Here is a 23,694-nt window from a genome sequence, read left to right as displayed (position 1 = left end):
CCTACGGCAGTAGGCACCCCTGCGGAGCTCGGGACCGTGGTGGCGCTACTCACCAAAACACCTTGAGTACACAAGGTGCCCCCTGCGGGGGCCTGTCTTTTGGGATCGTGATGAAGTGGACGCAGTCGAGTTGCCATAGTAAATGCCTTTGTGATAAGCAAAGCTGCATGATGACGTAGTTTTTTTATTCACGAAGTTTTCTGACTGCCTGGAGGGGTACGTCGGCATCAGGGGAGGTGTTACGCTGCCTGCTTGCGGGGAGCATTATTACGGGGCCTGGGAAGCGAAGAGGAATGTGTGCCGGGGTTTTTTCGACGGACAAGATAGCTGAATGTAAACAACGATATGCTTGCGGGATGAATTTAGCCATTTGAGCGAAAAGCGTCTCGCCCGCAAATAAAGATTTGTAACCTGCATGTACAATTACTGTTAATAAAGTGAAGCTTTCTATGTCTCACTGATGGCGTATGTCACGTCAATCACGCATTGTAGGAACGCCAACTTTATCGATAATGATGATCGTGGGTTAAGTAACGAAAACGCTTCCCATGGTAGAAATCTAACTGGGGTCTCTCGCGTTATTAAGCCGACGTCTGTCTGACCGCGCCATTTGGACACGGTGGAAGCAATTTTGATTAGGAGAGGGGTGGATGGGCAAGCAAAATTTGACAAAAAACACGCTACGATAGTTGCGACGACGATAGTTGAACGTGACTATTTCTTCCTGCTAAATTAAACAGGGAAAGGTCAAACTATAAAGCGCTGCTATCAAAAGTACAAAGTGCCTGAAGTCACAGCCAACGACCACCAAGACCAAGTTCACACCGTTTGCGAGTCAACGTCCAAACTCCGACGAAACTAAGGGATCCCTCACGAGAAAGTTTCGTATGTAGCCATCATCGTGCATGAGTTTTACTACCTACAATCACAGAAGTGATTTTACACAGTCAAACAACATTAGCTGCTGAATTGGAAGTTTTTATTTGTTTATTGCTTCTCGGGTAACATTTACCCTATTTTTGTTAACGTCTTTATTCCTGCATTGTTTTTTATTCACCACCTTCAAGGAACCTTGCCTTGTCACAACTCCTGTCATAAACATAATGCCTAGTTCCAGCGGTACAATATTTTCTGTATAATCTATCGCACAGGTGTAAAGAAGGAATTGATGCCGGACCGTTGCGGTTTGTCCTGATCCGCACTTCACAAATGGCTAAACTTGATGCTGCAAACAGAAGTGAAGTGTAAATAGAAACAATACCGTAACAGAAAGAAATATCATATGAGTAATCCAGAAAACTGCACAGGATTATGTAAAAAAAGGTACGCAAATTTAAACATTCTTTTTATTACACATTACTTCGAGCTGAAATAATCCGTAACTGTCTGTTTGCATGGCGCCGAACACTTCTATTGCTCTTGAAACGGTATAGTGAGAGAACAGCACGCGATGAAAGGGCACACGACACAAAAGTACCAACTTAAGAGCACGGCGTCAAAAGGGCACACGACAAAACAGCACGCGACAGAAGAGCATAGTTTGAGAAGAGCACAGCGTCAAAACCGCACACAAGAAAAAGCACCGCGACAGAATAGCACAGCCACAAATGCGTATACGACAAGTGCAAGGCGACACAACAGCATACGACTAAACAGCGCTCTGCAAGAGAAGATCACTTAAACAGTTGAGTGCGGTGGCGTAACTTGGTAGTCTGGTATAGTGCACTCACGGGCCGGGCTCGCGTCGTAGAGCACGCATTTTTTCGGACCCGGGCCGGGCTTGGGCTCGAACTAAACTTGTACCCCGGGCTGTCCCTGAAGCCCAGAAATCCTGTTTCGCAAATTCTAAATTGATGACAGCAAAAGTTCTCTTGTTGAACTTTTAGGTTCAGTGAAAACAAAGAGAAGCGAAGTTCAAATTCACTACGGTGCTATTAAAAGACATGATAAATAGGCGACTACGCTAAAAAAGCCTTCACAACAATAAAAAAAGCGCTTGTGCGTGTCGCTCCTGTCTGACCCCGTTATTTGTTCGCTTTGAAGTTTTCAGTGATGCACCAAATAACCCAACTTGCAGTATTGCATAAAAAGAAAACGTCTAGGCCCCATTAGCATAGTGGGAGAGAATAGGCCAGAAAACGAGGGAACTCCAGTACCACAGTACAACATGATTGGATTTTCCCTCTGCTTTTCAAACTGAAACTATTAGTGAACTGGAATTTGCACTGTGTGCAGAGTTGTAAGGGCCAATTTTCGCAGCACAGCCCATGATTTCTTCGGGTAAGAATTTTTTAAACCATCATTAAAAGCAAGAAAGAACCGCAGCACAGAGACAATGATGCTGCCAACGTCACTAGAAGGAAGGACAAAAATGAAGTGGTAAAACCGCACGCATCTTTTGCCCAAATTTCAGGAAGTAACGGAACAAGAAAAAGCGCACAATCTGTTGAAGAATTGCATCATTAAAAAAGTATCCACTTGCACGGAAGCATTTAAGGTTTAATCGGTGTCTTGATTTTGAAGACTGAGAAATGAAGTGGCAAATGAAGTTCCACGACTGCCGAAGAACAGCTTTTCAGTGCGGATGTTTAAGTAATACGAAGTTCGGTCCAACTTTGCAGGAAATTTAAATCGAAATTAGTAGTATTTGCTTTGTGTTTACGCTTTTTAGATTAACAGCAAACGTCTACGAGTTCAAATTTATGGCCTGTAGGATTTAGGATATTTTACAATAGCCTTACGCACTGGCACTTATATTATTCAATTCTGCTGTGCTTATGCCGGGCTCGGGCTCATATTTTAGAAGTTTTTCGGGCTCAGGCTGGGCTCGGGATCAGATTTTAAAAATTCATCGGGCTTCACTTTGTGTGGACAACACCACCAAAGATAAGATAACGTACGTACATCTGGGTCTTTCTTATACCTTTTATAAACATTCTTTTTTGCCAATCAAATCGACCTCTTGAGTAGATTACTTTGCTAGCATAGAAGGACCTTAGCTCCACTTGGATAGACACCGGGTACAAACCGACAAGGAACCTTAGCGAATTAAAGTGAGAGAAGTACAAGTTTAACTGATTTTCAGCAGAGTGTACTAGCGTCAAAAACAAGTACTTGCTATCATAAAAAGAATTGCTGCCTTTTCCCACTCGACGAGCAAATTACAAAGGGCATTTGATGGTGGCGTTCGCTAAATTTGCTTTTTTTCTAACACCTCAATTCACAGGTATCACAGAGAAACGCGCGCCGCCTCAACCAGCGGCCATGTTGATCTACTCGCACCATAGATTCGCTGATACAACGCCGCTGGCAGACGCTGCTGGGAAGTGTCCGTGCACCGAAATGTCCGCACCGAAACATCCTGCACCGAAGTGAAATGTACTGAAATGTCCAGATGCCAGTCTAGGACATTTTGGTGCAGGATATTTCGATGAAGGACGTTTCGATGTGCACATGTTGCTGCACAGACATTTCGGGGCACGGAAATATCGGTCGGTGCGGAGACATATCGGTGTACGGACATTTGTGTGTGCAAGTTGTTTGGGGGCGGAAGTATCGGGTGCTTGTTTGTGACCAGGAGTACGGCACGAGGGGCCGCAAATGGAAGGCAAAATGGTAACCACCGTACTTACGTCTGCTTCCGTGACGGCTTGGTGCGTGACCTTACCATTCCTTCCTAAGGAAAGTTGAAAGAATCTCTAAGGGAAAAACTTTGTCTAACCTTCGTTTAAACTGCGTCCAATAGATCTCCAAGCCTTCAGAGGCCCAAGTCGCAAACGGAGAACTAACCTGTGCGATGATTTTTCTCGCACTAAGTAAACGCATTTAATGACAATCTAGAACTATACCGATCAGTTGTTATTATGTAATTATCAACTGTTTCACTGTTTATTCATGATCGATGCCTGTGTTGTTTTAGCTAGAACCGTTCCATTTTTGCGATTTTCAAGTAACAGTTTTGACAAAATAATAGCGCGGTTTCACGCAGGCGCCATTTGTCCAGACATGTCAACAGAGATTTTCGTTCGGCCATCCATTCTATGAAAAACGCATTCTGTTTTGCCAGCACGCCATCGGTCCCAATATAAAACGTTTCTCTTAAAAAGCGAGCCTCCCTCGACCGGAGCAGGTGAACCGGCACGCCAAGTCACTAGCCGAACCAGTCACTTGGGAGGGAGCGTCGTCACGCACTTGCCCCATGGCACGAGCGCGCGACCTCTGGACGGGAGAGAGGGGCCCCCCTCTTGCTTAGGCAGCAAGAGCGAGGCGTATGCAATATGGCGAATCTCCGCAGTTCCTACAACGCAAAAACTCTTACCGTTCACATTTGTATTTTCTTTTGAAGATATTGTGTAGATAACTCCACAGGCTACATCGTGGTATATTTTTTCCAGCTTTACCAATTCTTCGGTGTGGTGATAAGAGCCTACAAATACAACAATAGCAATATCTTGAAAAAATAATTCATGAACCATTACACTACGTGAAGATGCACATAAGGTACACAGAAGTGTGCACACAGTAAAGCTGTGTACGCAGAAAATAAAGGTAACAAAAACGTTTGTGAAAAAAGGTGCGAACTAATTTATTGAGACGAGAGCCTCATCTGTATAATTGAATTCCTCTTAAATCCTTTAAGAAAAAGGTGTCAGGTTGGACTGTACTTCTGCAGTACATTCTAAGGACAACGGGCTCTTTTAGGTGTTCTAACAGCTATAATTTTAATAACCTCGCGAAACTCTCACTGATGATTGCAGTGTGCAGGTGTCGTGCCAGAGTCGCTTCTTGCTAGGTACGGAAAGCACTCTGTCCTCTGGAAGATAATACTTGATTCGGCTTCTAAGGCAGGCAGAGAAACTCTGCAAGTTTCAGTGCAAGGGTTTGTATGCTCAAGCACGCTTTTATCGGAATTGTCTACAAGCGTCCTGTGCGTCTTTGAGAAAAACAAGGTACGACACGTTGCTCTGTGAGTGATCTTCGACGGCTGAAGAATACAAGGGCTGGCTGTAGATCAACGACCGACCAACGCTACCGCAACATGGGAAATCCCAACCTTCGGGAGGAAGAGTCGTCACAATAGGGGAGGTGATATTTCCTCGCAACCACCCGGAGACATTGAAGCTGTGCCCAAAGTTTTTGTTCCCCTACGCTAAGCCCCCAGGCCGCGTGAAAACAGCGGAATAATATACGCATCATGAATAGCTTCTTCTGCAGATGGGCGAGCCGGAAGTGGCCGTGGAGGAGCCCGAATGGATAGCATAAAAATGAAGTAGACTTCATACTATGCGATATGCAGCCATCGTGCAGGATGTGGAAGGGCTCTAGAGGGTGAGATGTCGTGACCACCCTGTGGTAATATCTCGAGTTAGGCTACATTTCAGGAGGTACCGCTACAAGCTAGTAAAGAAAGAATCCGAACAATGATATAATCGTAAGACGGAAAGTAGAAAAATTCAGGATCGCGCTGCATAACCGATACTCATCTCTAACCAAGGAAGCAGAGTTTACGACACAGGAAGCTAGTGATAATCTTGCACGCATTATCACGGAGTGTCCACTAAAAGTCGGAGGTACGATATCAAGACAGGATACTGGTAAAAGGTTCCAAGAAGACGAAAGATCTAATTAGGAAACGGCAAAGCATGACAATATCCAACCGAGCTGACAGAATAGAAGTAGCCGAGCTTCCAAACTTAATAGATAAGCCTAAGACAGCTAGAATGCGGAAGTGTAATATAGAGAAGATTTAGCACGCTGTAAAGAGCGGCAGCATCCTGAGAGCAGTGAAGAGGCGTCTAAGCACGGGAAAAATCAGAGGTATGCGCCTAAAGACAAGCAAGGCAATGTCGGCACAACTAGGAAAAAATAGTTATAGTAGCCGAGGAGTTTTATAGTAATCTGTACAGTAGCCGCGACATCCAGGATAATACCAAACGAGGAAGTAGTTCAGAGGAGGTGGACATCCCGCCACTAACGACAGAAGTAAAGACGGCTTTGAAAGAAATGGAAGGGGGCAAAGCACCTGGTCAGAATAAGATAACAGCAGACCTATTGAAGGATGGCGGGCCAATTATACTTGAAAATCTGGCGCATCTGTAAACGCAACGCCTAATGAGCGAGAGTGTGCCGGAATCTTGGAAGAACGCGAACACCATCCTAATCCATAAGAAAAGTGACATGAAGGACTTGAAAATCACTAACTTGTTCGTACATGTTTTTGTAAATGCACCCTTGTATTATGCCACAGGGAAAACTTTCGAATTAAAAAAAAACTTTACCGGCTGTTCAGGTTACGGTCAGTCGTCTACAAGGTGCTTACCGAGGTAATCGCTAACACAATTTCTGGCGCCTTAGATTTCAGTGAATCTGATGAACACGCAGGTTTCGTAAAGGCTATTCAACAATAGACCGAATTTGTACGATCAATCTCGTGTTATGGAAATGCGCGGATTATACTCATGCCCTATATATAGCCTTCATAAATAATGAGAGAGCATTTGACTCGGTGGAAAGCTCAGCACTCATCGAGGCATTGGGGAATTAGGCTGTAGACGAACATTACGTTAGAATACTAGATAATACCTACAATGCGTCTACAGCTACCATCGTACTCCATAAGGAGAGCAGTAAAATACCTATAATGTAGGTCGTCAGGCAATGAGACACAATCTCTACAATGTTATTCACAGTATGTTTACAAGAGGTATTCAGAACTTTGAATTGGGAACAGGTGGGCGTAAGGGGTATTGCGAAATGCCACAGTAATCTAAAAATTTTTGATCCCTTTGCCTTGGTAACTCGGGAGACGAATTGCAAATCGTTCGTACCGCACTGGAAAAGCAAAGTAGAACTTTAGGCCTGAAAATTATTATGCAGCAAACTAAAGTAATGCTAAAAAACCTCGGGAGAGCCCAACGGTTTGAGATAGGTGGCGAGGCAATGGAAGTGGTAGGCGAAAAGGCTTGGATGCAGGGACCCGTTTCCTGCGCTGCAATGCGGACAGAGACGGTCCCACGTCCATCTTATCCTCGGATGCGTAGGGCAGCCCGATGGACCTTGATGATGATGATGATGATGATGATGATTGCTATTGGATTCCCCTTTGAAGCGGGGTGATGACATGTCATCTTACCAAAAAGGACTAATATAACCATGTTTTACACTCTTGGTTTAATACTAGCGCTGCTTAGGGCAGACACTAAAGTTTATTAGGCCCGAAATACTTTCTTTTCCCAGTTACAGGTGGTAACTGTCCTAGGCAATATTCCCCTCTCTGCTTTTCGTCCACCAGCATTCTAATCTTCTTTTCGTCCCCTCGACAGCCTTGAAGTTAACTTCCTCTCTGATACCCTTAAATCCTAGGGCTTCTGGAAGCCCAATATTTCCTTCATGTAGATTTGGATGGATACCCTCACATTCTAACACTACGTGCCGCATAGTTTCTGTCTCTTTTCCGCAGACCACACATACCCCATCATTTTGTGAATACTTCCCCACACAACTCTTAGTTCGCAGGCAACCTGCTCTAGCCTCAAAAAGCAAAGCACTGCCCTGGGAATTATCGTAGAAATTTTCCTTTCTGGTGTTCATTTTCTCAGCCCTGTACATCTCTAACGACGTTTTAGCTTCCATTTTTTCCCTCCATTTATTCGTTTCAATCTGCCTTGCCTCTTTTTTGGTTACCTTGGCTGTTTTGGATTCTCCACTGTTCTTTCCGTATTTCATCGTCAGCCTTCTAGTTTTTCTTAACCACTGCGTGTCCACGCTTTTCAAGTATAGGTACCTAAAAACCTTACCTGCCCACCTTCGTTGATCCATTGCCCTCAACCTCATCTGAAAGCATATTTTACTCTCAGCTTCTCTAACTTCAAACGACGCCCTGCCCATATCTCCCTGAACTGCTTCGTTAGTTGTTTTTCCATGCGCGCCTAAGGCCAAACGTCCTACCGTTCTCCGGTTTACTTTAAGGCCTGATAGAACGTCTGATTTTAAGCAGAGTACAGAATTCGCAAACGTGAGACCCGGAACCATTACTCCTTTCCACATTCCTCTTACTACTTCATATTTGTTATACCCCCAAAGAGCTCTATGCTTCATTATAGCTGCGTTTCGCTTTCCCTTAACCTTAAGTTGCTCCTCGTGAGTACTTAAGTAGTTATCCCTTTCGTTTATCCACACTCCCAAATATTTATATTCCTTCACTCTAGGTAATTCGCCTTACTGGATAGACACTACGTCAGTGGTAGTGTCATTGAAAACCATTATTCCTGATTTTTCTGCACTGAAACTTAACCCGAGTTCAGTGGCTTCCTGGCGGCTAATATTTATTAGCCGCTGCATATCTCTTTGGTTATCAGCTAAAAGAACAATGTCGTCTGCGTATAACATTTCCGGAATATGCTGTTGTACCACTTCGCCTTGCAGCATACGGGTTAGGCTAAACCCTACTTGACTTTCTTCCAGTTTCTTTTCTAACCCTGCCATGTAAAGCATGAACAGTATTGGGCTCAAAGGGCATCCCTGTTTCAGTCCCCGATGGATGTTGACCTGCTGGGCGCATTTCTGTCCTTCCCAAGTAAGGTGCACTCTTTTGTCTTTATAGATTGCTATAAGGAACTGTACTAACTCGTCATCTAACCCCTGGAGTTTCAGCATTCCCCACAGCCCTTCTCTGTTTACGTTGTCATGTGCCCCTTTAATGCCTAAGAACGTAATCCATAGTGGTCTATTCTGTGCTTTCGCAATTTCAATGCATTGCGTTATCACGAACAGATTGTCATCCAGTCGCCTGTCTTGTCTAAATCCGTTCTGCAGTTCCCCAAGTGTTTCATTTTCTTCCATCCATGCTTGAATTTCTGATTTTATCGCCTGTATTACGAATCTATACACCACTGACGTTACTGTGAGTGGTCTGTATGAATCAATACTGGCTTTGTCTCCTCCGCCTTTCTATATTAAATTCATCCTACTTCCTAACCAGTCCTCTGGTATTTGTTTGGTTTCTATCACCTTATCTATTGCCCTCATAAACGATTCCTTACTTTTAGGTCCAAGCAGGTTTATCAGTTGCATTCGTATTCCATCCGGGCCCACTGTTGTCTGGGGGGGAAACCTTTTGCTCTGCTTTTTTACAATCAAGGTTGCTCAAACTTATTTCCCTTTCCGCAGTCTTTTTCGGCGGTGATGTTATCGGTGCCGGTTTCCCTACCACTATTGTCCTAAATTTCTCACTAATCACTCGATGAATATGCGCCAACGCGTGCTGTCCTTCTCAATGTTCCCCCTCCTCATCAATCAGGAATTTTTGATGGTTATCGTTTTTTGAGCTTAGTGATTTTACATGGTTCCAAAACTTCTTGGATGCGCTTTTGTCCTTCTTCCGTATTTCTGCCATCCATTGTTCGCTTTTCTGCTTGATCTTTGCTTGCACAATTTTCTGCACTTCTAGTTTTTTTCCCACGGTAGATATCCCACTTCTCCTTAACTACCTCCTGTTCCACAGCAGTTCTTTTTGCTTCTCTATGTTCTCTTGACGCCTTTCTTCGCTGGTCAATAGCCTCTTTTATTTCCTTATTCCACTAACTTCTCGGCTTTCTCTTCCCTTTCCATCGGTTTCGTTGCTTTGCTTCATTCATCTTACCCTTTATGAACGCAATCATTTCGTCGTAATCCCAATTTTTGCCTGGGTATTTATTGAGTTCATCTTGCAATCTATCAGGGATGATCTTTAACTGCTCATTATTAAAATTATTTCCTCCTTGTACCTATTTCTGCATTTTTCCGGGTTGCGCCTCCAAAGTGCAAGCTAAACCGCTTGTGGTTTGCACCTGTAGTTTGCACCTGCAAAGTGCAAGCTAAACCGGGTGCACCTGCCCCCGCTGAACTTGGCACCCATTCGGATGCCCTTTGGTTTTTGAGCAGCTACCGCCGAAGGTGTTGGGAGCACCATAGGTTGCACGGGCGGTGCGGCAGGGGTGGGAGCCTATGCGGGACACCCGGTATCCATTACCTCCGCAGCCTCCAGTGGAAGCAGGGAGGGTGAGGAAGGAGGGGCCGGAGGGGCATCGGTCCTGACGGTGAGTGTTGCCACCACAGCCGCAGCTGGCTGAGCGAACGCTGTGGAGACGGGTTGGGCTAACTGAGGCAACCCACCGGGGGCGGGGACGGGGCCTGGTCAGTCACACTGACCTGAGTCGCCACAGAAACCAGGCGACGATCCACCCCCCGGCGAGCTGAGTCGGCGTACCTCCCCAGCGGGAAAGATGCGAACCTCTTTCCGCCTCTGGGAAGGTGATGTTTTCTGTGACCTTTATGTTTATTATTTTCTGGAGTATGCCGCGTGTGGGCACTGACAGTGAATGCAGAGGAGTTGTGATTTACAATTATCTGTAGGGTGGTCATGTTGGGCAAACTTGGTTTTTTGGCCACGACACGAGTTAGTACCATGTTCGAACCGCAGGCAGTTGAAACAGCGCCGCGGATTCGGGATGTACGCTCGGACGGAGCACCGGATGAAACCGACATTGATATGGTCAGGAAGAACGGAACGGTCAAATATCAAGATGATATGTCTAGTCAGTGCCTTATCGCCTCTTTGTATGGGGATGCGCTTGACTGCTGTCACACCTTCACTTCTCAGGCCTCCAAGAAGATCAGCCTCTGTCTCGTCTGCAAGATCTGGCTCCGAGATAACGCCCTGCGAGCGGTTGACGCTGCGGCGGGGCGTGACCTTCATGTCAAGATCGGCAATTCGGGTTTGCTTCAGGAGTTTTGTGGCCTGCTGCTGACTGTGTACTTCGACCAAGATCTCGCTGGTTCTTTGTTTCTTACCTTGATGGGATTCGCCTACCATACTTTCTAGAAACTTCAAAATCAAGAACAAGGCCTATGCAGCAATAGGCCAGGCTTGTTCAAGAGATTTAATTATCAATAACAGGGGCTAGTTATCAGGTTTTGGAATTGTCACGGTCGGAAGGGGCGGAAACAATACTTCGGTGTGGCCCCTTTTAGGGGGCCGATCATTACGTTTACGGAATTTAGAAAAAAAACCATACAGCATGTATGAAAGCAGGGTACGGGGGTACTTCCTTCTCAAACCTTACCCTGATAGCTCGAGAGGTCCCGGAGCTCCCTGCCGGGTGCACAATCAGGGAGCCCATCCGCAGGAGCTTGACCAAGGCTCCGACGGCCACCGTTCGTGGCTTCTCACCCTCAACCTATAAACACATTGCTGCGGTTGACTCCAAGCTTCTGTTTGGGAGATCGGGGTCTGCGGTGTCGCCAATACCGTCACCAAGATTACAAAAGGTGTCACGTTCGGGGGCGCTGTGCGATTCACCCAGCGCAATACAATGCTTCTGCGCTCTTCTTTTACGCGGTAAAATAAACGTTTCGTTTCGGCTGATTTTATATCCTTTGTACCTACAATGACATCTCTTTCTCTTCCCCCGCCTTCAATTGGCCTAAGGTTTTTCTACTAGCCTACCAGTCAGCAAAGCATCGCATGATGGTCGCTTGTGTAGAGCGACTTTGACTCAGAGCTTCATACACTATAACAAAGCAATGGCACATTCTTTTAGACACAAACGTGTCATAGTCTAACTGAGCAAACAAATTGCGACTTCCCAGGGGTTTCCAGCCGACTAACCGCTGGGCCGACTGATTCTGTCGGACAGTCGCCGAGGCGTGCAGTAGCGCACTCAATCCAAGCCAGCTTGTTTTTAACTTCATACGAAACGTCCTAGAAAGTAGGCAAAGGGGATGCACAAAGGACAGCATTTAAAAAAAAATTTAACTGAATTAATTTGGGTCAACGCCGCGAGACCTAGAGACTCTAGACCACAATTTGCGCTAGTAATCTTGACATTTTACAAATCGCTTCAGTGTCCCCCTTTAAGTCCACTGTTACGACGCGTTATTTAAAGAAGGCGTCGAAGGGCCGACCTTCGACATGTTGCGGTAGCGTGGTGAACTGGCGGCTTTCGGGGGGTTGCTCCTGTTCCAAACGCCGATGCAGAGCGAACAACAGACGTTCAACGGTCTCATGCATGTTGTGTAGGGAGCAGCGATGATACAGGAATCAGCAAGCTGGCGTGCTGACAGTTCCAACGGACACAGCAACGTCCTCAGCGGTGGCCTATGACACGCTGCGGGGGGCTCTATAAAGGGCCTATTTATAACCAGAAGTGCCAACGGTCCACAGGCTTTCCGTGTAAGGCGCACGGGCAAACACACAAAAACACCTTCCACAGGTCCCGTGATAGACCTGCGCAAGCTTTGCCATGGAGAGAGGGCGAAAAAGGAAGTGGTAACCGGATTCCGTAGACTGCAACATCCTCCACAGGTTCCGGGGTATGTTCCGAAGTTGACAACTGGATTTGGTCGGTTCTCGCAATCATCGCTGTGCAAATCATCACCTCGAGGCTCCCCTCACTGCAAAAGCTTCGACGTGCCGAAACGTATTTGATTAGCTAGCTTCACCGTCACACGCCGAACTTCACCGCAAGGCACAAAACTTGGCCAGCGTACATGGCGCGCACAAAGTAACTGCCAAGTACTACGCGCTGAATTGCAACACCTGCGGAGAAAACCCTACCCTCCAGCAGAGACCTGGGATTCTCGGACTAGGTGACACACTCACTTTAGGCAGCGGGTGCCCAACCACCACTAATTATAGCTCGTTAAAATGAAACGTTCTTTGCTGACTCACCTTTGTAATACACTGCCATCCGATACAAAGCACGGTAATCAAATTTTCCAACGAGTATATCTTCATGTCTGCAAGTAATAAACCATCACCATTGTAGAGATAACAAGTGCCCCAGAGTGTTTTTGCATTCCATAAACACTTCATAGATGTTACTTTTCCTCGGTTTACTCAAGAAACGTTTGATACGTCAAACGTGCCACCCAAACTAAACCAGAATATTCCTTTCAGTATCGAACATTGTTGTTGAAGGCAGGTATTATTCCAGTCCAACTTTTCGCGACCGTCATCAGAGACCCGAAAAGAAAGCGCGTAGTTTAACCCCACTGATTTGGACGATTACAAAACACCTTGCGGTAGACAAAATTGCGAATGTTTATTAGTTTCTGATGTTGTATTCCTGTCTAAAGTCGTGGCGGCCATTTGAAAAATAACTCGGTCACTTGAGTCTGCTTCCGCGATTTCAATGCGAAAGCATTGCGGCACTGGTAATTACGGAATCAGATACTAGACTCTGACAGCAGATGTCATTATTACTGAAAAATACTCGTTAGTGGGTATTATAAAAAGCCGAGGCAGGGTGGCTGGCTGGTGTCGCAGGCCAATCGAAATTTACGAATTCACTGTCAGCTTTTGACGGCAGCTTTGGCCGATATCCTTTCAACTGCGTATTTGACCATTCCGAAGATCATTCGGAACTATTTTAAAACATTTCTCGCAGTTCCACCAAGTGTGAAGTCTGTTGAGAGAAGTTTGCAACGTAGAACAACAAGGAAGAAGGAACCGCTTTAATGGGGGAAACCCCGATAGCTTATATATGCGTCAAGTCTGAGGAAAAGAAAGACAAAAAAAAAACACCAAAGATGCATAAAACACAAAAACGGGTACTCGGTCACCAAAGCCGCAAGAATATTCACGCGAAAATTTCAGTTTGTTACCCGACAGGGCCACGAAAAGCGCACTGACGCATTGTTCTTGTAGCGTGTCTATTTCAGCTTCTTGAGTAGTCTTCCGTGCCTCTTTATTGCTGTGCCTAACTAAAAAAATGGTATAAAGAAATTCTAGAGTACAGGCGCAGTCACGGCAATCAACTCCACGGTGTCCAGTATCTTCGATTCACGTAATAATCATCCTCTACCCACGGCAAACTTCACTAACGCCAGCACAAATAGCGTTTAGTATGGGACCAAATGTTGCCGTAGAGCCAAAGGACACAGGTTCAGATATTGTAACCTTGGTTTACCCGGTGGCTAACCCGGTCTCAGGCTTTGTAAAAGACAGGTCTGCGTCCGACGGTCCACTTTGTGTCCCGATGTCGCACCAGAGAGAGAATTCCGCCTGTAGATCGCGCTGTGTCGTATTCTAGAAAGAACAAACTGTAATTGATTACCGCTTTTAAAAAAAGGATGCTTTGTTGTGCTTCCCGCAGATTTGTACGTTAAAGGTTCTATGTTCTGTCAACGCTCTATGGGAATGCCTTTATACCTCCTTCGTTTGAAAGGCAAAGTCTGCTGCCAAGTATCTTCGTAAAAAGTGAAGTTCTGACGGCGTTGTTGGCTCAGTTGGGCCTAGCACAAAACTTTCTGTACTTTACTTTCACTGCCAAAATTGATAAAGTTCACTTCCTCTTCCGAGTGATAATCCTAGAGAGCAGTAAACATAAGAAGTCTATTGATTTTTTCCTGCGACAAAACAGCCGACGATACTGAGAGTTGGCGATCCGTTCTTTGTGGTGTGCTCGTACTAAGGGACGCAATTTTTTACAATTTTAATTCCCACTTTGTGGATGCCTTAATTGACGTAAAAGACTTGTACTATTCTGTATATAAACATGAACAGCTGGTTTTGCTTTGAAAACTGCGTCGACGCCTTTGGAGCAGTCGCGCTTCAGAATGCCTGCCGTATGTCAGTGTAGGGCTTTGTTGCCGTACACACGATGTCGTTCCCGACGTTCACGGAAACTACCGGCGTTTCCGTGAACCACCAGAGATCACCCACAATGTTCCAGTGAATGGCTCTATCAGGTTCTTGGATCTGAGGCAAAAGCGTAGCGAGGGGGAGGAGGCGGGCTTATAGGTATTCATCCCTCATCCCTTTCCGAAACTTTGTCGCGCTGTCATGCACCGCGATCAAGACAATCACATGAGCCAGAAGCCACCTTAGCATATTTCTAGAACCGCAGGAATCCTGTCCGGAAAGGGCGCCTACCCTTTCCTGGCGGCCCGTTTCCCTCATGGCATACTGCCCTCCTTGGAAGGACTTCATCGATGGGGGTGTTCTGTGGGCTCGTGCTCCGTGATGCGACGGAGAGTCGCTGCTCATAACAAACCAGGGGGGAGTAGCGGGCGAAACCGCAGGCCTGGCTGCGTCAGTAATTCCATGCAATCAAGGCCGGCGCCGCAAACCAGTGCGTTAACAATTTCGAACTTCGTGCTTCCCGTTCGCCCCGGTACAGGCTGTGAATTTATCTGCGAATTCGCTGCTGCGGCGCCATTCGTGGGCGAAAACAATCTACAGAAGCTGACCGTTTTTTAGAACTTTAAATATTCAAACTTGCTGAATATTCCGGAATTTCCCGAGAAACCGCCAGTTGTCTCATAGGATTAGTTAAATTCGAAGATGTGACCCTCCTTTGAATCGGTCGCCGAAGTCGATTATCGAAGAGATGATCGCTGAAACGACAACTGGCTCGCGGTCGACGGCACGTGGCAAACGATGAGCTACTCCAAGCAAATGCAAAATGTACAGTATCTACACTTTATTTGCGATACGTATTTACAACTCTCAAGGCTCATGATCGTACACAAGAGGTCGGGCAAGGCCTGCATGGAGCGGGGCGCGCCGCTCTCTCCTATCACCCTTCTCTGTCTTCCTCAAACATACAAATCCTCGGTTTTACCACCTAAACCCAGCCCACAAAAGGGACGTCACAATTTGAGACGAAGGATGGCTCATTCATTAAACCCCACTAGGCCGCTGATTGGCATCCGAGACAAACAAAGCGAGGTGGGTACACTTCAGCCACGTGACCCACCTCTCTCACTGTCATACAGACACCCGGAGGTATTCAGCCAAACACAAATATACCACAAACAAAAACTAACCAATCAAAAGCGAACCCTCTTCCGGCCATCGGTTTTCGGGCGGCTTTTCTTAAACTATTGTCCATACCATGCCGCCGATGATTGTGCCCCACGCCACCGAAATTCTTTTGTTTGTGAACACGTGGAGCGCCTAACAAAGCCTGGTCGCATACCCATTGACGCATCCCAGCCGCCGAGTCGGCAGGGCCAGATGTGGAGCGAATGGGCACTTCACCCAGTATCTTAGAGCTGTGTAACCCTGGTAGTCAGAAAGTCTAGTGACCCCTTCATACTTTTGACCCCTTGACTGACTTTCAGCTGCGGTTCGCTTCGGGCTTTCTAACGGCGGTAACCGCGGTCATTAAGATTTCAATGGTCCCCCTCCGCGTGTTTCCCAAACGACTTCACTAAAGCCTCCTTCAAAAGCTTACATCGCTTTTAAACATTGTGAGGTGACCGACACATTTGTATAAGTCTTCTCCAAGCCCGCTTGCCGGGTGGACACAAAAGCGCAGCGAGTAACAAAGAAGCCTCCGCGGTCTCTCCTAACGCCCCTCACACCCAAGTCAGCTCGGTGGGCGTGAAAACAAACACAATACCGGTAAACACGCTACACCCAGCGAATAATATCTACTTGCCAGCGGTTTTCATTAATTAAGTGAAGTGCGTGAACTTAACACTTCCCCACCAAGAATGTTGTCCTTACACTAGCTGTACTTACAACATAAACACTGGGTGTGGATTATAAAAACCAGATATATAACAACCAAGACAGTCACTCACAGCACTCCTTAAATAATACACAGCATTCAACAATCGCAGACGTAGTGTAGCTTAAGCCCTACGGAGGAACAAAACGTAAATGCACTTGCAACAAACAAAAGCAAATACAACGACAAACTCCTCATTGCCCTCACTAAAGAAAGTGCCTTCCCTATTCACGTACAACAATATTCTCACACACTACAAGCTTTCTTGTCGCACCTTCCCTCCACCTCACCCGTCTCTAACAAAAGCCGATGAAATCACTCTCCGTCAACTTCAACCCGGACCTTCCCTCACAACACACTTTGGCATTTGATCTTCCCCACCTCTCACTCCCCACAGTGCAAGTTTTGCCCCGAAAGGGATACACTTTACCACATCGTATGGGAATGCTCCCACACACCCGACCTCCCTCCCAATTCCCACCCCTCCCCTTCACAGTGGGCGGCGCAGCTCCCCTGCTCTCAACCCGGCTCCCAGCTTAACCTGGTGAGACGGGCCCGGACTGCCAGCCAGATACTCCCCACTGGTCTGCCTCCACACACGGAGTCGAATTGGGCCTCATTAAAAGTTTATTCCTCCACCTCTTACTCGTTCCCCAAACTCAAACACTAAACAAAAACACTCAACAACGCAGAATTTAAACTTCACACCTTCCGAGAGGATACTGATTCCCCCCAAAAAAGATTGCATCAGCAAACTCCCTAGCCTCCACTAGCCTACAAAAAGGCGAAAGCTTAACAGGCGTAATGGCTTAAGGATTTTTCGCACTGCTCTTTTATTCTATTTTTCGTTCGCCTCCAGGTCCTAAAAATCGCCCAGCTACTGTATTGCCACCACTACAAAAATAGGTCGTCTTGCCTTATGAGTTGCGTCGCAGAAGCGAATTCGCAGATAAATTTCCCCAATGTAGGATGGGCTTTCTGTGCAATTGTAAACTTTGTACCCAGGGACACTTCTGGCCCTGATCAAAATGTAATCTCACTTTATACACCACAAGTGTGCATACTGTCGCAATTTAGACGTGTCAAATTTTGGTGCAATTATCCGCAGTTCACGACGGTCAACCAACTGATTCTACACAAACGTCGCATGTGTGAAAAAAGGAAGAAAAATATTCTTGAATTACATCACAAAACGACTTCAAAATAAAGCGTCCGCCCACAAGTTGTTTGTTTCGCGCTTTTCACGTTCATAATTTTCGCTCCATTGTTTGTTAGTTTTCAATGAATTACTTCTTCGCTTCGAAGTTTTTGCTTGTATCCCTCCTGAAAAGTTCCGTATATACGGAAATATGGGAATACGGAGTACTTTCCTGGAATGACACAATGCTGCAACAAAACACGGAATATTTTTCAGAAATACACATGAACGAAATAGTGCATACTTATCCAAAAATTTGACACCGATTTTATGTCTGTAAGTTTACTAGAACCGCCAAATCATTGTCCGTATGAATTCCGTATATACGGAGTATACGGAAAACATACGGAGGGGCTTTTTGTGTAATATTGAAGATAAAAACACGAATCCTGTGCCAAACGTTTTGATTGCGCACATTAATCTGATTCCCTGTTTTTTATACTAACATCTACTTTCGGTGTGCTTGGGGGTAGCATAATCAGTATGAACTCCGTATTCCCATAATTCCGTATATACGGAACGTTTCAGTAGGGATGTTTGTCATGAATAGATTTGATATCTGTTCAATAGTTTAATATTCCTTTAGGTCTTATTCCTTCCTATGTACACAAAACAGAAAATTGCAAGCAGTGATAGCAATTCTGCCCCACTTCTCGGAGCGTGCCAATACATTTTTAAAATATTTTGTTCTTCTTCTTGGTAGTTATATATTGTCCCTTAATAGTTAATATTTTATTCACTATTTATTTTCTTCCAAAATTTATTAATAATATTCAATTATAGTAAATATATATTTATTACCTAATATAATAATAGTTGGGATTTAACAGTTAATAATAGTTTAAGTTCATACTTATGTATATTATCAGTTAATAGTTACGGTGTAGGTTATAGAAAGAAATGAAAATAGATTGAACCACCGATGCCATACAAGTCTGCATACTCTAAACTCGCAAAAGTGCTTTCGCTAACCTGTGTTTGGGTAATGCTGTGAAAAGTGTATGGTATATTATGCATTGCAGCTTAAATGAGTAAGTGGACTTCACGTCAGCAACTGGGTATCCTTCCCACGTGGTCGTGTAAATCGCAAAGCGCTTGAAAGAGCCTTTGATCAAAGCGCGAACTAAATCGAACACCCACCATTAAAAAGGGAAAAAAACGTGGTTGTCATACGGAACCTTCACACGTAGCCCACTGGCCCAAACTCGGTGATAAAAATAGTACAGGCACTGTGCAAACGTATCAATAGAAGCACGGGGGAACCTCGCACATTCTTGAAAAAGCAAGAATCCAGTTTTTTTAGTGTAATAAGTGTGATTTCTATTCAATACCCCTCGACAGCTACAGCGAGTTTGTACCCATGCAGGCCGGTGCACAAAGGATAGGCTGCCTGTAAGCCTATAACGTGAATCGAACTGAGTGAACACATTCGCATTCATTTCCGGGACTCCGCTGTACTCAAACATTTATACGTACCCATCTCTTAGCAAGGTACAACTAGAACGAGGCATGGGTGTTTACTGAAGCTGCTGAAATACCTGGCTGCAACAACAATGCGTTAGTGCACCTTGCGTGGCCCTGTCTGTTAATTTTTGCGTCAATATTCTTGCCGTATTTGATAGCCAAGTGAAATTTGGGTGTTTTATGCACACTTTGTGTTTCTATCAGACTTGACTCATATATTAGCTCTCTGTGTTTCCCCAATTAAAGTGTTTGAAAGTGAGCGCTCCTGTTGCTTGATCTTCCCTACGTCCTTGTCATTCTCGCGCTGTGAAGGTTTGTCATTATGACCAACATGCTGAACCTGTTCTTAGTAGAAACCTGCTGAAACATCGGTACTGTGCTTCTTTTTTGGCTAGAACGTCAACGGGCGCACGGCCGAGAACGGCAGCGCCGTCTACACGCAAATTCTACGATTCGCGCAAAAGAATCGCAGGCTCAACACCAATGGCGGGAGGCCCCACTCCCCACCTCTAATGGCAGGGGTGGGAACCTGCCCGTACGAGACCACTGCGCCGGGTCTGGGAACAAGTCTGCGAGTCCGCCAGCGGGTCTGGGAACCTCCTCCTGCAGCTACGCACTGCGTAGGAACAAGACAGGAGGTGAATAGGCGCTTTCTCGAGCGGCAGATAACGCCTCGAGTGGTAGTCTTTGGTTAGTTCTCTTCTAGAATAAACTTGTATTGTTCTGCGGTGTGTTCCATCCTGCTTAGTGATTAGTGGTTTATCGGAGCCAGTCTTGTTCTTTGTGATGCCCCTGACCTTATTACCGGTTGGAAGCTTCCAACCAAGCCCTTCTCCTAATGGACGCACCGGAATCTTTGTTCATTGAAACTGGGCCTGCACGTCTTGGGGATATAGGAGGATGTTGCGGATAGTAAACCAAAATTGGTGTGGCTCAGCTCAGGTAACTCTCGATATGCAAATCGAAAGCATGGCTTTTCTTGGTTAAGTCTTGGTTTAACTTGGTTAGCATTTGATTTAGCTGTAACTATTAAGCTTTTCCTCTAAAGCCTGCTTTTGCCGACGATTATGGACCTTTGGTTTAGCTGTAACTATTAAACTATTCGTCAAAAGCCTGCCTTTGCCTACGGTTGTGGTACCGGTTCCGCCATTTTACGATCCAAGCGGCTCACTGAGTGATATTCGCGGAGTGGTCAGACGTCGCTTGCCGACGACGGTTCAAAGCCTCTAGCTCCCGCGCAAGGCTCAGCGTTCGCTTTCAGGTAAGGTCTGTCGACGCAGGACATGCTTCTACAACTACAGCGCCAAGCCATCGAGGGACGACACAACTCTTCCTATAATACCAGGACCATCCTAGGACTAGGCCTAACTAAAGCCTATGACAAAGTCAAATACTCGGCCATACTACAGATTATCGAGATGCTCAGAGTGGGCAAGTGCACCTACAACTAGGTGAGAGACTTTTAACGACGAGAACAGCCAACCTAACGATAGATAGTATTCAATCGAACCCCGTACAATTGGGAGAACGGTGCACTCCCCAAGGATCAGTAATGTGTCCTTTCTTATTCAGCGTGGCTCTCATGGGGCGGCGTACGAAACTCAACACGAGTCGTAGCCTTTATGAGAAGAAATTACACTCTGGGTTGCAGGAGGCAGCGATGGGAAGAAACAAGATACCCTACAACAAGCGATAGAAGTGGCTGAGAGCTATGTCATCCCTAGAGGTCTTCGCTGCTCAACGCAAAATCAACAGAGTGTCCAACAAGTGCTTCCTGTCAGGTGGGAGTAAGTGAAATGGGGCGCAGATTATTACAACAACAACGACGATAGCATACAAATTGTAATTTTTCATTCCCCCAGTTAAAAATACCAAGAAATTGCAAAGCGCACGTACATGAACGTGAGACTCGCGGCGACCACCAAGCACTTACCAAAACCAAGAAAAATGCCTTGCGCTTGTTTGTGCGCGCCTCGCGGCGGCCGCCCAGCGTTCCCTGCGCACGTTTTTCAAGCTAAGCATACTCACGTACGCCAAATAAAAACGCCAGCGTTCGCCGTAGCCGCCGCAACACTTGCTCAGAACGAGAAAGAGACGTCAGAGCGTACGCTCCTGCAAAGGGTATGTCACGCGATTCGTGATGGCCGTGAAGGTTGCGCACAACTTCGCTACCTTCAAATCTTACTCACTAATGTGAGCTTCCTTAATTTTTTCTTATTGCCTTTGTTTGCAGCGCTATACTAAAGCTACAAAATAAAAGTAAATACATCCCTTTGCTCGCCCTCTTTGCCGACGCAACCTTATCCGTGGGTGAAAATAAAGGAACCGTTGATCACGAGTTTTCCATTCAGACCACAAAAGGTCTAGTCATGGGCCTCTTTCGAAGTCCCCTATTTGGGTTTCTTAAGGAGAAAAAAGTGGCAATGCGAAAACATCAACAAGACTTTTGTCAAGTCATGGCAGTGTGTTCATTCCGAACTAACATTTTTGGCTACGGCGATAAGTGATATCGGAGAAGGCACATGTTTGAACACGCTCAGAAGCAGGCAGTCATCGGAGCAATACTTTCTTTCATGTGGAAAAATGAAGTGTGTTTGGCTGTTCCGGTTGTTCCTAGTATGGTAGCCTGCAGGTACGTAACGCAGCCTTTTTGCAGCGATATGAGATGCCGTGTATAAAACAAAAGAGTGTGGAAGTGAGTTTTGCGCTAGTCTGGTGAGCGCTCTGAAATGTGTTCCGTTCATGCAAAAACCTGCCGCGATTCTCTCAAAATCAAGCTCTAATACTTACATCACGCCGCTCTGATTGTATTTTCTGAGGAATCTGGCCTCATTGCCGTCATTTGTTCGCACTATATCGACTTTGCATTTCATGTCCATATCTCCATCGTCTCCATAAAGAGTCCATTTGAACCTCAAATGATGAGCGTAAAACTGTAACATAGAAGTTTTACGTCAGTTTCATGCGTACGCAAAGATGGTGGTTTATCAGACAGAAAATCAGATCGCAGAACCAGCCAGAAGGCACACCAACCGCGCGAGTTTTCTTGACGAAGAGACTTGAGACTTGAAGATAAAGCAATAAATTGTTTATACATTGCCTAAAACAGTCGTATATCTTTAACCCTAAAAACCATTGTCCTGAAATACAAGTAAGGAGTGAACCATGGCTGTCTTACTTTGTTTATAGCGCAATGACTGAAAACAAAAACGTTTAAACAATGCGTACATTGGCCACAGAGGGCATCCCGCACTTGGCCATTACTAGCCCCGTAACATTGCATATATACGGTGGATAAAATTTCACTCCAGAGCAGTACCGAAAGTGTTTTAAGTGAAGAGGACTTTAGGCCCTCGACTTATCGTCATAGCTCGCTCGCTGCAACCAAGTAAAGCCACACGGTGTTCCGTCATAGCGGCTGTCGTCACTTTTTAAATGCAGAGCATTTCAGTAACTCCCGATGTCACCCGCGTTGACGTCCGTAGTCCGCACCGCACCCCTCCCTACTATATAAAAAAAAACTATCCGGGGCCCGGTTTCCATCCCTCGACCCTGCGGGCGGAACGCAATGTACATGGTGCTCTACCCACTGCGCCACAAAGCCGACACAGAATGGGACGCTACGAACGCGCCTTCTATCGTTGACTCATTCAAATTACTGCTGACGAGCGCTCTCTCGTCAGCAGTTGCCACAAGTGCAACAACATTAACGTAACGCAAACTACTTAACGTCGTGCGCCCCCAGAAATGCTCTGCATTTGATCGTGCCCCTCGCGAGGGGGATGTTTCACTGCGTCTTCTCTCGGTCGTGGGACCCGTGGCGCCATCTGGCGGAGGCGCGGCACAACTCGTAGCACTTTCTTTCAAAAAGCGCCTCGAAAGCGCGGCAAATATGAAATAGGGATGACGCGCTTTCGAGGCTATCCGCCGACGCGGCTGCTTTGTGTACAGACTCGGCGGCGAGCGTCCCGCGATTCTGGTGCCGACCGAACCCCACTTGTTAGTTACTGTAGACCTTTCTTGGTGTTTATGCTCTGTCGCCCCTGAGCGTCATGTCCTCTAGAATGTTGGGGAGCCAAGCGCGAAGCAGGCTGACTGCAGCTGGCACTATGCCCTTCAAGGATCATCCTGCTCAGTGGCAACGTAGTGGCAAAAGGCGCCTCAAAATAAACCACCGGCGTCGCTTCTTGATCAAGCAGTTTCCATAAATGTAGGCCACACTCTCAAAGGCTGCCAGAAAAGTGCGCATGCGCGCAGTTTACTGACTGCAGGCAGACGGTGTGGCATGCGTAGGAGGCTGCGTGCTCCGTCATTCGCCTTTCTTTTAATCCCCCCTAGAACAGTGCGCAGAAATAGTTTCTCTTTATAGCTTAGCGCAAGCGAAGCAGTGCTGAAACAATCCTCCACGTCCTCTTGAATTTCCATCGGTTCGATTATTTCACGCGCAAGCCTATTATTGTTTTTATGCATGGCCATGACACCAGGGAAGTCCTCCTCACACCTTGCGCAATCTCGGAGGTGCGTGGCGAAGTG

At 46.1% G+C, this 23,694-nt stretch overlaps 1 long non-coding RNA gene across 1 annotated transcript in view; it reads right to left on the bottom strand.

Annotated features, from left to right (window-relative positions):
- Window positions 1-944: 944 nt before the first annotated feature.
- The window catches only part of LOC144161899 (uncharacterized), a 64,255-nt gene continuing 41,505 nt past the window's right edge, over window positions 945-23,694 (bottom strand). Inside the window, exons 3-6 of the long non-coding RNA XR_013320523.1 lie at window positions 21,952-22,094; window positions 12,710-12,777; window positions 4,319-4,426; window positions 945-1,225 (exon numbers count right to left, since the gene is read on the bottom strand). This is a non-coding gene — a long non-coding RNA (uncharacterized LOC144161899). The remainder of the gene's footprint in view (window positions 1,226-4,318; window positions 4,427-12,709; window positions 12,778-21,951; window positions 22,095-23,694) is intronic.

This window comes from Haemaphysalis longicornis, unplaced genomic scaffold (assembly GCF_048455015.1).
Source record: "Haemaphysalis longicornis isolate Haplotype H1 unplaced genomic scaffold, Haemaphysalis longicornis Haplotype H1 scaffold_12, whole genome shotgun sequence".
Taxonomy (NCBI): Eukaryota; Metazoa; Arthropoda; class Arachnida; order Ixodida; family Ixodidae; genus Haemaphysalis; species Haemaphysalis longicornis.
The sequence above is the reverse complement of the archived record's forward strand: the minus strand, read 5'-3'. Positions and strand labels throughout refer to the sequence as shown.